The 14,467-nt window shown below is 33.8% G+C and overlaps 1 protein-coding gene across 2 annotated transcripts in view; it reads left to right on the forward strand.

The window, feature by feature from the left end:
- NCAM2 (neural cell adhesion molecule 2) overlaps positions 1–14,467 on the forward strand; it is a 514,781-nt gene that overhangs the window by 82,261 nt on the left and 418,053 nt on the right. The gene's annotated exons all lie outside the window — the stretch shown is intronic.

The following is a 14,467-nucleotide window of genomic DNA, read 5'->3' on the forward strand; positions in this document are numbered from 1 at the left end:
ATTAAAAATAATTGTAAATATTTATTTTACCCTTATATGCTGCAAAATAGATGGTTAGGCTAGAAGAATTTACTGCACTAATAATTTAATTTTACCTCTCAGTCTTAGTGGAAATATCTATTAGCACGTATAGTTATTTTTATTTTATAAATAATGACAGCTTATAGTAGCTATCTGCTTTGGTGCTAGTAAGAAGACACATAAATGAGTAGCATTTCTCAGAATACTTATAGAGATATTAGGTTAAATATATCAAGTTAGTTGGCTTAATACTTCTGTTTTAATCTGGAAAACAAAATATGAGGCAAAAGAGTGATACAACTTGGGAAATCTGGATAGGAACTCAAATCCCTTGATTCTCAACTAAGCCATGTGTATACATGTAATATATAATTACATACTGTAGACATTCCCCAGAGATTAAGCTGATATATAATTCAGCTAGTATATAATAGAAAATAATACTTCATATCTCTTTATATATATGTTGTTTTTGTTATTTGTGTAGTAAAATTTTATTTAATATCATATAAAATATTAAAATAAAAATAGCAATGTCAATTACAAGTACTCAGCAGAATTTTTGTAGCAATGAGTGGAATGTCAGTTACTTGACATTACCTATAGTTTTCATAACTTTTTTTTAAATATTTTATTTATTCAAGAGAGAGAGAGAGAGAGAGAGAGAGAGAGAGACAGGCGAGAAGCAGGCTCCGTGCAGGAGTCTGATGTGGGACTTGATCCCAGGACTCCAGGATCACACTCTGGGCCGAAGGCAGACGCTCAACCATTGAGCCACCCAGGTGTCCCAATTTTCATAACTTTTTAATAACTTTTCATTATGTGTCAAGTCCAAAGATACCAGAAAATACAGGAATTAGAGGAAGGTCAGGAAGACAATTGGTTATGCCCAGGAAAATTGATAGGAGTAACAAATTGGGTCAAAGTTTAAATGGTATGGTGCTAAAAGGAGGCATGGTTGGTATATGAATAGCAAGGAGGCTGAGATTTTGACATCTTCCTCTTGACCTATCATTTTGCCTCTTCACTTTCTCCTCCCCTAGAATAGTATAGCCTTCTTTTTTTACAACTACCTCTCTATCTTCTCTAGATGCTATTGGACACTGCCATCAACTAAGATATGGACATGTGCTGTAATCTCATACAGTCATTGTTAAGTTTATTTCCAAGGGAGATAGCAGAAAAGAGCCTGTTCCTCTTCGGATCATGGGTTAATAGGATGTGTACATGAAGGGCTCTGTAGATAACCCTTCAAGGGAAACCATGAAAAAATGATAATAAAATTCTTTGTAGCATACAGGTCCTTGCCCCACTAGTCCTCAGTTTCACTTTGCCTTGCCTGCTATGTGGTTACATGAGCCAGTAATTCTTACTTAGACTGAAACTAGGTTCATTTAATTCTCAGCTCGAGTTTTGATTAATGCATCTTCTGTGGCAAGAATAGTTCCTAATAGTGCTGAGGTCAGATTATATATTAGGATATGCTATACTGAACTCACAATTTAAGGTACAGAAGAAACAGGGAACAAATATAATATAGGAAAATAGAACATAAAGATGAAAGGGTGTTAGCAGGCATCAAGTTCAGTATCCATTAATGTGGACAATGAAGTAAAAATTTCCATAATATTTTCAATGAGATGTCCCCACTCATTTAATTAATGAATAATCATATTGACCTCAGATCTGGAATCCCACAACTTTCCATAGAAAGCTGCTCCTTTCAGAGCTCTCTCATAATCAAGCAACAACCTAAAGCCAAGTAAAAAGGAGATGTGCATAATCAAGATTTGTCGTCTACCTAGGTCTTAATCTAGCAATGTCTGTCATACTTATTTCTTGAACAGGACTTCTTTAGCTTCTAACCTTGATCAAGATAGGGATTATTTAATATTTTGGCTCACTGTGTGTCTCCTTCCAGCCTAGCATTCAAATTCTCTTCTGAATACTCTTTCCTTTGGCTTTTGGTTTGGGAAGACTTTATGGATCATTCTTTTAAATCACAAATTTCCCCTATGGTTTTCTCCACAGAATCATTCATTGGACTGTGTGCATGTGGGGGAAAAGGGAGACCCAGACAGATATTTTGCAGTATTCTTGCTTATATGAATAATTTGAGTCCCCAAATCTGCATATTGGGACAATTCTGGTGAGCCAGTTTTGTAATTTCAGAAAAGAAATCCCAGACTGACCAGCAAGAGTGATGTTTTCATCAGGCCACTCTCTTAAAACCTCCCTTACCACCGAGGTCCTAAAAGATCACATAGAAACAAGTTTCAGAGACCTTCAGGGCATTAGATTGACCTCTTAAACAGGTTGGAAGAGAGTATCATAAAACACAGAAATGTGGAAGGGAAATCATATGGGTCCTAGTCTTAGCTCACAATACCCCATCCAGAGGTCACTTCCAGCTATGCTCAGCCTTCAGCACCAAAGGGGTACTTAGAAAATTTTCAAGGCATCAGGAAGCCTGAGGTCTAGTGTTTTAGGACCTCATCAGGGGCCCTGCTTTTCTACTCTAAAGGTATACTTGGCTTACTTGTCCCTCTTTTTGGGTCCAGTCATAATGGTTACAAAGATAGCTTTCCCTGAGTCAGGAACTTATTATACTCCCATCCCCACCTTCTGACCTTCTAATATTTTATGACTGTGACTAGCATTGCCAGTCATTCCATTGCCCAAAAAGATGAGTTGGAATCATCTCCTATCTATTCATCCTCCAATACACAATCCATCACAACTCATGCAGCCTGGACCTCTTAAATAAAATGATCTTGGATGTCATTCACTAGTTTCCATCTTTATAACCTCCTTCATGGACCAAGACAACAGTGCTATAATCACTTTGTAATTATTCACATCCATTCTAGTCCCTCTTCTTGAGAGAGCATCCTTTATAAACTGGAGGTATGATTATATCACGTTTGCTGCCAAAAAATTCACATTTAGTCACCTTTCAGTCTTAGAATGAAGTATGAACAGACTAGTCTAAGGACAGTTTCCTTACTGGGGCCTGTTTTTGCATTGCCTCATCTTTCCCATCTCTCTCCCTTAGCAGCATCTTTCTCTGTGACTGATGTTGGTCTCCAGGTTCCAAAATACAATCTGTATTTCAGTCCTTTGTACTTTCATCCTTTGCCTCTAATGATCTTATCTTCCTTCCTTGCTTTTTACATTTCATCTAGTATAATTTCCTCAAGGAGACCTTTTTCTCAAGGAAATGTCTCTGAGTGGGTCAGATGCCTCTTCTCTAAGCTCTCATTGTATTTTGTACTCATGAGATATTTCATCAAATTTGCAAATTTAATACATTTGCATTCCCCACTGTGTCAGCTTTTATGAGAAGAGATCCAGGACCTCATTTTGCCATACACTGTATATTTGACCTTTATATTGTGACTGGCTGTACAGGTTGGATATTGAAAAAAAAATCACTACTTGGAAATTGAAATTTATGACAGATAATGAAATTAAAGTGTTTATTGTTAAATTTATATGCACAAATATACATTTGATGATAACTTGTAGAGACATGGATTTGTTTTAAAAGCATACAAAAACAAAAAAAAAACAAATGATTAGCCAGATAGTTCAAAAAACAAATGTATTTAGGAAGAAAAAGGAGACATATGCCCTTAAAAAAGCCTGCAGGAAAGGTAACATAAAGATAATCCCAATGCTTGGACATTATTTGTTTTTTTACGTGAAGGGTAAGGTAAGGAATATGCTCAGTCATTAAATATGATTCTTCTAGGTAAACTGTTACTTAGAATATCAAGAAAGTGAGATTTGCTTGGATGAAAACACTTCAATGTGGTGTTATAAATGTAAGTTATTTCAGGGTTTTACAATACGCTTTTAGAATGACTATAAGCTTTATTTTGAACTTAAAAAAATCACGTGTATTACAAGGTAGCTTTCTGCAGAGATATTAGATGCGACATTATTTGAAGGTTTATGTATAGATGTAAGTCAGCATGTTTAAAGACAATTCTCAAAGGGTAGATTAACTAAAAGATTTAAGAAAATTCAAATTAAACACTTCTAATTGGCAAAATTTCCATAGGGATATTAATCATAATCAGTGAATAATAAAGAATATTGGTGTATATTAGAGACGTAATTGTTGACTTCTAAGAGAGTTTTAGGTTTCTCTGAGCATTGATATTTACCATTAAAAAGGAATCAGTCTGTTAGCTTTCTCCAGATAGATTTATTAATTAACATTTGATTAGTTAAATATGGTCACTTTCCTGAAGTAGAACTGTTGTCTTGAATGTCTTGAGAAATATTAAGTCAATTCAGATTATGTCTACGTTTTAAAAAATGAAGTGTATACCATTTCTAAGATGGGAGTGCTAGTAACTTCATTGTCAAAAAATATAAGTCAACAAATAAATTCTTTCAAAGCACGTATGCTACAGTTTAATTTTTTCATTTGGAGGGATTCCTGGGTGGCGCAGCGGTTTGGCGCCTGCCTTTGGCCCAGGGCACGATCCTGGAGACCCGGGATCGAATCCCACATCGGGCTCCCGGTGCAGGGAGCCTGCTTCTCCCTCTGCCTGTGTCTCTGCCTCTCTCTCTCTCTCTCTGTGACTATCATGAATAAATAAATAAAATCTTTAAAAAAAAATTTTTTTTCATTTGGAGGTGTATTTTTTGGAGGAGGGTATAGATCACATGAGTGACATTAGTCACAGAAGAAAAATTAAGGCATACATATATACATAAGATTTTTGATACTTGAAGCACTAGTGTGATTATGTTAAGCATATAAACATATTTCATAAGTTTTTCAGAGTCATCTATCAAAAGATGCAGCTAACTTTGCTTTTAGCAAAAGATGAGAAAAGGGAGAAAACATGAAATATATGGACAATGAGTACATGTTCAAAAAAGTATGGAAGCAAACGTAAAGTGAAACTAAAAAGATAAGATCTTTAAGGGAGAATGACTGATAAAATATTTCTCAAATAAGCCTGTTTCTACAAAAAGCCTGTACACTATTGTGTACCTGTGAAAATATAAATAAAATCATTGGAACATGGGTATTGTAAAGAAAAATATCAGTGAAAAATAAATATTAAATACTTGTGTATAATTTATTAAATAAAGAAAATCATGTTAATTTTTATCCTTTGTTTCAAATTTCAAAGTATCAGCTTTCCCATAGTATCTTTTAGAGAGCCATGATTTATCTTTTCTTTATATTTCTAATGTAGCACAGTATCTGATAGAGAGCAAAACTCATTAAGGATTGGCTGTTGAATATTATACTCTTCCCATCAGAAATTCACAGATGTACTTTTTAAAAAGAAAGGAAGTGAGAGACAAGAGAGAAGAAACTAATGAGGCAGATTGCATCAGACAATATGATCAGAACATCTGTTTATGGGACACTAAAAAGTCCTTAATTATCCTATGGGAAGATCCATGAAGATTCTTCATTTTCCCCTTGCGTTTGTCTTTGTCTTACCTAAAACCCCTTACCTATTACCGTTAATTTTATTTAATACATTAGATAACAATGTCACAATTTCTTATCAACAAGGGTGTTTGCCAGGTTTTTTCAAAGTTCATTATCTCAGACAGAATAGATTAGATGTTGACTTTAAGTGTTTTAATTCACTTCGTTTTAAATTCCCAATTGTTTAGTGTCAATTTCTTTTGACATTTTCACTGTAATGATCTCTCAAAGTATATTTGCATAGAACTGCAGGACTGTAAAATGACACTGCAAAATGAACCTATGCAAACAAATCAATGGGAAAATTATGATTATTCCCATTTAAAATTTTTTGTTAAAATATTAAAACATCTCTTACGTTGTTCATAAATGCATAGAGGCATGAAAAAATAGTAAAACTAATATTTAAAACACTATAGTTTAAAACATTAGGCATATTAAGAATTCAAATGATTTCTTTTTTTGTAAAATACTTCTCCAGATTTGTGTGAACTTGCCTTCTCATTGTTTAGTTCATGGTTAGTATCATTTTTTCTGATGCCTTGGTGGATTGTCATATTTCTTTCTAAGTTTGGATCAACTTTCTAATATTCTTTGTCCTTTCAATATCGTGAAATATTTTTGAGAGTTCCTTTGATGTGATTTTTTTTTTTTTTTTTTGGCATCACTTCCTTTGGAATATCTTCCTCCTTTTTGTCACAATCAATTTTTTCATCTGTGCCAAGTTTTGCCTGACCCAACTTCCTTTGGCTAGAAGCCTCTTCAATGGCAGCAGTATCTGCATTCCCAAGTAAGTTATTTCTTCTATAACTCCATTTGCCTTTGACTTCACTTCAGCATTATTACTTTTAGTTTCTTCCTTAGTTTTCACTGGCCAGTTCCCTCATTGTTGATCCATTTCTGTGAAATATCATACGAGTTTATCACTAGGACACCATGAGACAATACAACCATTGGCTTTGCTTTTGGTTCATGAACTGAATGGGTTGATCTGACCAATCCCCGAAAGACTATAGAAGAAGTGACATGATGGGTCATTGCTCATGATAAACATCTGTTATTTACATAGTACTTTATGTGTTGAGGAGCTAGCGGTTACCTGTGTACTTAGGCAGTTATGGTCAACATGCCATTGTAACAATATAGCCCTGGACCGTGTTTTAGTGGCTATTATTTAAGTGAACTGTGGTAACCAAAATTCATACACCCCGGAACTGTGTAAAGCAAAGACTTCCTGCATTTTTGTTATTTGGTATGGATATTGCTTGTACGGACATACATGTAAAATTATTTCCATTTTTAATTTAGTTTTTTTAAATTAAATCCATTTTTAAATTTAGTTTCTCTAAAATAAAAATATGTGAGTTTATGGAAATTAAAATAGAACCTAGTAAGACTAAGCACAGGCCCTGGCTCTACCATTGGCCTGAAGGCTTAAGGTCTGTTTCCTCTACTTCTCAGGATTACTTATTTTTTTTTAAGTTTTTGTTTAAATTCCAGTTAGTTAACATCCAGGGTAATATTAGTTTCGGGTGTACAATTTGGTGATTCAGCACTTTCATACAACACCGATGCTCATCACAGTAAGTGCCATCCTTAATCCCCATCACCTATTATCTCATCCCTCTACCTACTTCCTTTCTTGAAACCATTAGTTTGTTCTTTATAGTATGCAGGTTCCTTAATAAATTTAAAAATATAAATACCCTGCATCTAGCAGTTGCACTACTAGGTATTTACTACAAAATACAAAAATACTAATTCAAAGGAATAAATGTACCCCGATGTTTATAGCAGTATTATCTACAATAGCCAAATTATGGAAGCAGCCCAAGTGTCCATTGACTGATGCATGGCTAAAGATGCGGTATACATATACCATGGAATATTACTCAGCCGTAAATTAGAACAAAATCTTGCCATTCGCAAGAACACTGATGGAGTTAGTATTATGCTAAGTGGAGTAAGTCAGCCAGAGTAAGACAAATACCATCTGATTTCACTTATATGTGAAATTGAAGAAATACAAAAAATGAGCAAGGGGGGAGAAAGGCAAACCACAAAACAGACTCTTAAAATTATCCATTATTAACAGAGATGTCACTTAAAACTTCTCATATGCTTACTGTTTTAAACACAGACTTTTCTGTATTTTATTTTTTTAAAGATTTATTTATTTATTTATGATAGACCGAGAGAGAGAGAGAGAGAGAAAGGCAGAGACACAGGAGGAGGGAAGAGCAGGCTTCATGCCGGGAGCCCGACATGGGATTTGATCCCGGGACTCCAGGATCGTGCCCTGGGCCAAAGGCAGGTGCTAAACCACTGAGCCACCCAGGGATCCCCAACTTTTCTGTATTTTAAATTGCACATAAATTTCAGTGATGGTCCTGTTTATGTTGCATGAACTTGGACACATAATAGATACCTGTTGGGTGAACAGTAAAAACCTATCTGGCTGTTTCAAGCATGCCAAGGCCAGTGACTATAAGAAGGGTCTGCAGACATTCTCTTGCACCAAACTAATTCTTTACCAGACCTCAGGGATTGATTCATCCTACCAAAGCACAAAAAAAGCAATTGATGAGTCAACTCAAATCTTTGAATTGGTAACAAAAATAACTATGAATTAGATGAATATTGTCGCACTGCATTTTGTAATACATTCTTTCACAGATAGGAATCTCAACACTACTTTCAGTTGTCATGTTATGGGCTTGGACAAAAAGCTAGAATTAGAGGGCTCTACCCTCAAAGAGAAAATGAGTACATGTTCTCATTGACAGGCCCCTCAAGAGGCAGGATGCCTGATACCTGAAAGCACATATTCTAGAGTAGTACATCACATTATGGTAGCCATTAACCACCATGGCACTTGAGCACTTGAAATGTGGCTAATCCAAATTAAAACATTTTCTGAGTGTAAAACACCAATAAAAAATAAATTTACAAAAATAATGTGCTGAATTTGAAGGATTACTATGAAAACATAATGTAAAAATCTCAATAATTTTTGTATCAATTATATATTGAAATAATATTTGGATGTATTGGTTTAAATAAAATGTTATTTGTATTAGTTTCACCTATTTCTTTTTACTTTTCTCAGTGTGTCTACAGGAACTTTAACATTGCCTTATGTGACTCAAGGGGTGAGCTTGGCTCCAGAGCCACGTAGTGAACTAGGTTAAACTTCCAGCTTCACAATTTCCTTGTCATGTGACAGTGGCCCTGGCACATAACCTTTTTGTTCTGTTTCCTTATCTGTCAAATGCAGAAAATAACAATTACTAGAATGTAATTTTAAATGCTTTATTTAAATAAGTTAATAATAAGTATTAAGCACTTAGATATTTGCCTGACATTTACTTAAGCACTATATGTCAGTTACTATTGTTGAGCATTGACCAACAGAGGAAATGCATTGAACATTTTTTCTTTTAAACTCTTTTGTATTTTTGTGTTCTTACAATCAGCATCCTTTACTCTTTCCAGACATATTGCTGTATAATTGGATCAGATTATACTTTGTTTACGTCAGCCATATCAAGACATCTTTTCTTAAGAATACACACAGGACTGTGGACAGAGTTGAAACACAGCCCAATTTCATCACTGTCATGTTTATATTTCATCAGGAGCATATTCACACACCATACTACTTTTTGGTTTACTTCTATGTATAATAATTGTATCCATTGTGTGTGTGTGTGTGTGTGTGTGTGTGTTAATTATAATTATTTTCCTGACCAAAGGATGGCTTTTTTTTTCCACATTGTGGCAAAATAATGGGAACTCTTTTATTTTTTATGAGAGCTCTCTTTTTAGTAAGAAATGATTATGCTATTTAGTTTCAAAAGTAACTTTTTTCAATATGCATCTACACCTATGTTTATTTTTTTAATTTTAATTTTAAAAAGTAACAATTTCCATTTAATATAAATTAAATAATATGTAAACGTTAACTGGAATTTTGAATATAAGAATGTTTAATACTAGTGTGTGGTACTGTGGTTCCTATTATAGTGCCAAATAACCACAGATGTTGTATGAATTTATAGTTTATAGGTTCATTGGTAAATTTAACTTTTAGATATATTTATGAAAAATATTTTACTGTAGATATGATTTCTAAATGTAGCTGGCTTAAATAGATTTCTGTGGTAAACCAAGGAGGAATTGCATTCATATCTGTTTTATGTTAAAAACATAACTTGTGCTTAGATGTTTAACAAAATAATTCTTTTAGGTATCTGTAATATAATTTTGCATTATCTCACCATAAGTGATGAGTGTATGTCAATTTTCTTCTCTGTGTTTTATTTAATGACCAGTACTTCTACAACTGGAATAACCATAATCCAAAATAACCATTCCTCAAACACAGACTTCCAATGACGTGACTCTAGTGTTTTTACATCCTTCTCTTTTGCTCAATGTCTAGGTTTATGATGTAGTCATAATAGATATTCACAGGTAACCACACTCATCTTTCATTATGTACAATGAAAACAGCAAGACTTTGGCAGTTTTTAATCACAGTTATGAATTTTTTCAGTTTGAAATATTTCTATTCTGATGTTAATTTTCTCTTAAAAAGATATCCTCTTATCTAACTCATTTTACTTCCCATTCTATGGTTAGTTAATTTATCTATTAATAGCAGATGATAAACTTCATCTAGAGCTTTCCTAAAGTCTATACTTTATGAATTGAATTTGAATGTATTGAGGCAGTAAAAACTTCAAAGTATTGTAATGGGTTTGTTAAGCATGAATTCTCCTGCCTGAATTCATGTTGGCTATAATTAATCAAATTATGCTTTACCAGGTGTGCATTTGCTATGCTCCCTAAATACTTTTCCATGAATTTAATTCTACAGCAGATGTTAACCTTTGTCACTCTTAATTCATCTTCTATTGTTCATTTTATATTACATTCTGTGATTTAAGTATCTGTTTAATGAACTAATAATACTCATTAAGGTAATAGAATAGATTATTTATTCCAGTGAACTTATTAGTTATTTTAACTGGAATTTCCCATGGATTTAATCTTAACTATGTCCTTAAACTCTGAATTCTTATAGTCAACAAATATGCGGGAAATAATTATTATAAATTAAATTCTAAGTTTTAAAAGGTATCATTCCATTTTTTTTTTCAACTTAGTTTTCACTTTAATCATGTGGACAAAGAAAATGAGACTTTCTGTATTAACATTTATCCAGATGGAGAAGTATCATAATCAATCCCACAAAGAAGATACTTGAGCTCTATGCTGGGTTCTTCACGTAATGAGAAAACATTACAATTACAGCTGGTCTTAAAATGTGCCTAATTCAAAAAGTAAAGAAAATAATTTAAGATATTTATCTTCTGTTAGATAGATAGCACTATGACATATGCCATCAATCTTTAATATTGTCATAGATTATCATTATTTGGCTTTGCAGTAGGGGAACAGTTAAAAGCACAAAAACAATGTTCTATTGGTAATTTTAAATAGAACACAAAATATTTTGTCTGTTTAAAACTGTTATCTTTGTGCAGGTACAAGTGATGAGTAAAAAGAAAGTGTGGCCATAATAAAAAACAATTAACAAGTACCACAACTGGGTGACTTAAACAACAAAAGTATTCTTTTTTTTTTTTTTTAAGATTTCATATATTTGAGAGAGAGAGAGAAAGCATGTGTGTGAGAGAGAGAGAGAGAGGGAGAGAGAGAGAGAGAGAAAGAGAGAACATGGGCAGAGGGAAGGGCAGAGGGAGAAGCAGTCTATACTTTATGAATTGAATTTGAATGTATTGAGGCAGTAAAAAAATTCAAAGTATTGTAATGGGTATGTTAAGCATCCCTGCCCCAAGGAGCAGGGAGCCTGATGTGGGGCTCTCTGTGGAGCTGGATCCCAGGACCTGACCTGAGTTGAAGGCAGACGCTTAACCGACTGAGCCACCCAAGTGCCCCAGTGAAAGTGTTCTTTTTCATGGTTATGTAGGTTAGAGTCTGAGGTCGATGTTTTGGCAGAGTTGGCTCCTTTTGAAGCTTTTTATCCTTGGCTTGTAGGTGACCTTCTTTTCCATGTGTCTTCACATCATCGTCCCTCCTTATGTATTTGTGCCCAACTTCCTTTCTTAATTTTATTTTTATTTATTTATTTTTATTTATTTATGATAGACATAGAAGGGGGGGCAGAGACACAGGCAGAGGGAGAAGCAGGCTCCATGCAGGGAGCCCGACATGGGACTCAATCCCGGGGCTCCAGGATCATGCCCTGGGCCAAAGGCAGGCACTAAACCGCTGAGCCACCCAGGGATTCCCCCCAACTTCCTTTCTTATTATAACACTAGTCATATTGGTTAAGGGCCTACCCTAGTAACCTCTCTGTAACTTAATTACTCCTTCAAAAACCCTATTTCCAAATATGGTAACATTTTTGTGGTATAGGGGGCTAAGACTTCAACATTCATTGTTTTAAGGGGACACAGTTCATCTCCTAACACCCTGAAAAAATTTAAATTTAAAAGAACATGCAAAATATTTGACATTAAGTTTATTAAATCAGAACTTGTGTTGTCATTTTTATTTCATTTGCAAAAAGATTTCATTAACAAGATATATAATTAAATGTTATGCTTCAAATATAAACTGAAATTTTTGATGAAAGAAGATGCTTACAATGTCAAAATGTTCCTTTGTTTCTGACACCTGCAGTGTTTCTTGATTTTTCATACATTTGCAGGAGGCATTAAGTACTGTAGAACTCCATGCACAGTATTACTCATTAATAGATATTTTTAATAAATAAAAATGGAATATGGTTCTCTAGAATTTTTTGGAATCATAACAGCATTATTTTTTCTTGAGTCCAACATAGATCTTTTTGTGTACTATATTTGTCTCACAAAAATATCCAGCATACAAATATTTAGATAGTAATCATTTATATAAATTTTTACTCATATTTTTCTATTTATTGGAATTATAACATTTTTAAATGTAATTTGTTTAAATAAAAAATAAGTGAATATTAAAGAAAGTACTTTACATTCTATTCTTGCTATGATATATACCTTTAGAATTTAATTTTATAAAATTGAAAGTACATGTTATATAATATAGTTCTAAACTATTTTTAGTTTTTTAGTACTGTATGAATAAAATTTTTGTAAATAGCTTCATTTCAATTTTTTGTTTTTTTGTAGCTTTTTTGGCTCTTATAATACTATAAATATTGAAGTCAATTTTTAGAAAACTTAATTATTTATAAAGATGTGCATTGATATTATTAGATAAATGCAAGTTTAAGGATCTATAATGCTATTGTTTCAATGCTATCACTGTATTTTCTTACTATTAGACTTATTAGCTTTTTTCTCTATATATCTTCATAATAGACCTATTTTATAATGTGATGAATTTATGTTTTCATAGAACTACCCTTATTATTCTTACTCACATCTGACATTATATTAAAAATATTCAAATATATTTCAGAGCAAAAGGGATGATCCATTTTTAATGTGTTACCATAGATTAGATATTAAACCTATTAACAGATTTATTGCTAACACTAGCTCTATTAGGGAGGTATTTTTGTCTTCATTTTACAGACAAGTAAGCTGAGGTTCAGTGGATTGAGCTGAGGAATTAGTTCCATTTCATTCCAAAGCTGAAATATTTTCTGTGATGTGCCCTGAGACATGAGGAGGAATGTATTTCATAACTTTCTCTTAATGTTCCTTAACCTTATTTGGCTGGGATGTAAAAGTTGACAAAAAAGAAATACTTTTGAAGTTTACATCAATATGGAAACCCTTTTATTAAATCTATTATTTCTCAGAGGCCTAAAGTGGACTCATCTAGTGCACTCATTTCAAGAAATTACCAGAAACTGATGGAGGGAACATTTCCTGCCTGAAATGTCCAGGCATAGGAAGAGCTAGGGGATGAGGTTTGGTGGCAGTACTAAGAGAAGGTTAGGAATCCAATGGGGAACCCATACCCAAGTGGAGTGACCATCCATGAATTCACTTGTTCACTAGTATGTTAATAGGCAGGGTATTGTTGAGCTCTCATAGTGTGTTAGATATTATCCAGAAGGCCATGGAGGCAGAAGGAGTGAAAGAAATGAGAAAGAAAGCCAAACCTGAGATCTGTAATCAAACAGAATTCTAGACCATAGAAAGGCGGATGGATCCTGGATGCTGCCTTGAATTGTAGTGAAGTACACATATTTTGCCTTTATTTATCATTAATTTTGGAGTACTAGGGTCAGCCAACCTACATTAAATGTATAAACTAAGAGTAAGGAAATGGGATCTAAGAAAAGGGCCAGTTGTTACCTTTAATCATTTCCAAGTGCCAGAGGGAATCTTGGTAGATTTCCTCCATTTCTTCCTTTGGACCTAGAGTTTATAGTAGATATCTCAATGCCCCTAACCCACCTGTCATACCATAGTTATTTCTGCATTGCTGGACATAATTTAGTCATGACGCTTCTGCTTATCTTGCCTTTATTTTATTTTAATTTTCATTTTGAAAATAAATGCTATATAGCCTCTAGTTGCCTGTATTCCAGCATGATACCTTTGCCATGGGTGTAACTTGCCACGTTTTTTAAGCATCTTTTGTCTTCTTGTAGCCAGCACAGACTAAGAAATTAAGCAATGTTTTGGTTGTTTATTGATATATTTTTAATTTCTCCCTCCACCCCTTCCCTCTCTCACTCCCCCCTTTCCTTCCTTCCTTCTTTCCTTAATTTTTTTTGCATTTTTCAAACGAGTCCAGTTCCTCCAAATATGGACTTTTGATATAATTGGCCTCTCGTTCTACTCAGATTGCCTTCTTTTCTCCTTTCTTGTTTCTCTGGCTTGTGACTTCTAGTAAATCTCCTTCCTCACCTATGCAGGGCCTAGAGATGTAGATAAACATCCCTTTTTTGGGGAGCACACTTCTTTCAGGGATCCCTTTGCCCTT

This window comes from Canis lupus, chromosome 30 (assembly GCF_048164855.1).
Source record: "Canis lupus baileyi chromosome 30, mCanLup2.hap1, whole genome shotgun sequence".
NCBI lineage: Eukaryota > Metazoa > Chordata > Mammalia > Carnivora > Canidae > Canis > Canis lupus.